General features: G+C 48.0%; 1 protein-coding gene across 2 annotated transcripts in view; it reads left to right on the top strand.

The window, feature by feature from the left end:
* Window positions 1-255: 255 nt before the first annotated feature.
* Window positions 256-1,532, top strand: part of LOC119374271 (pyruvate carboxylase, mitochondrial) — a 52,005-nt gene continuing 50,728 nt past the window's right edge. For both annotated transcript variants that reach the window (XM_037644349.2, XM_037644346.2), the window contains exon 1: window positions 256-516. The gene's annotated coding sequence lies outside the window, so the exon portion shown is untranslated. The remainder of the gene's footprint in view (window positions 517-1,532) is intronic.

Raw genomic sequence — 1,532 nt, 5'->3', positions numbered from 1 at the left:
CAACAACGTGGCCTCCGCAATTGGCACCGTCAATGACGCCTATTGCGGAGGCTACAACAATAGATACAATAGATACGTTTCGTTGTAAAGTTTAGTATATTACACCTGTATAATAAATAATTTTAAGTGAGCTATGATAAAACAGATTGAAGGCAAAACAATGAGCTCATTAGAAAGAATTAAGCGGTCATTTGTCGACCAATCGCAGATCAAGCGCCTGTTACGTCACGCTGCCGATGCCGCCGTCTGGTCTGGGTCTGCGTCGTCTGCGTGATCGCGCTGAGTCTAGCTAACGATAGAAGAAGAAAAAAAAAATATTTATCTCGCTCTTGGCTTCGTGCTCTGCGAGTTGGTTTCGCGTCCCGTGAGGACGTCAGAAACTTTACGAGGTCTTCAGCAATGACGTGAACAAGATTTGAGAGCGTCGCGGAAGACACTACTACCACTCTGAAGACCTAGGCGGCGTCAAGCATCGGAGAGGAAACGTTTTTCTGCTCTTGTGTCTTCCCACCTCAGGTAAATAAAACGCTTTTACTTTCCTACCGACATCGAGGCAAAGCGGTCTTGAGTCGTATACATCAGCTGCCCGATTCCGCGAAGCAATGCATGAGAATTTGGATTTTTTATGGGAGCATGCCGATTCCGGCACGTTACCGAAAGCGCAGTACGGGTATTGAGTTTCGTCTAGTTTTGTTCTCTGCAGCTACGCGCGCTGTTCGGGGAAAAAGTAAATATTAATAACCGTTGCGACGGAGCGGGCGTTCTTCACGTTGTTGTGATCGGCTACAAGGTCACGTAGTTGCGGTTATCGCATATGTTTTCCTCACGTAAAGGGCGTAGAAAGTCGCATATAGGTACAGCTAACGTAACGTAATGTCTCTTTACTAGTTCTACTTTAACTGTTAGTTTTTCCGCCCTTTTTATAATGGTCAAAGCTTTTCCTTGTGTGGATTCCCCTGTCCTTTATTAACTGCGCCCTGGTTTGCATGCATGTATACCGGCCGGATTGTCGGTCGCGAATATTGCTATTTTATAATGATTTTATAGGCGCGAGCGAGGAGACATCTTGAGCCGGGGCTGGTGACCCTGACACGTGCTGATGTGCGCTCCAAAATATACACAGCGTGCATGCTTAGTTTAACGGCGCATGCACAATCCCGCGCGGGAAGATCGGTATCGCGTTTTTGTTTCGCTCTTTCCCTTTTATCGGGCTGCGTGCGCGTAATCAAAAAGCGGCCAGAAAGCTCCCTGTCATATCACCCTCTCCGCGCAGTCTCTGTTGGTTGCCCTCTAGCTGCAAGTTTCCGTGTGCTAGATATCACAGTACGAACTTACTTCGACGTCCCCGCGCTCCCCTGCTTCGCACAGGTGAGACACCGCACGATGACAATCGCTTGCGATCGCGCGTGCAATATCCGACCATTTCTGTACTTCCTTTTATTTGCGCCTCTTCTGAACAAGCCACGCCTATAACATAGCCGTGCGACATATGAGTGTCACAAGTTAAACCTGTACATGGCAGACGCGTCACT

The sequence above is a fragment of the Rhipicephalus sanguineus genome, chromosome 11 (assembly GCF_013339695.2).
Source record: "Rhipicephalus sanguineus isolate Rsan-2018 chromosome 11, BIME_Rsan_1.4, whole genome shotgun sequence".
Taxonomy (NCBI): domain Eukaryota; kingdom Metazoa; phylum Arthropoda; class Arachnida; order Ixodida; family Ixodidae; genus Rhipicephalus; species Rhipicephalus sanguineus.
Note: the sequence above shows the minus strand (reverse complement) of the source record. Positions and strands in the feature narration are given on the sequence as shown.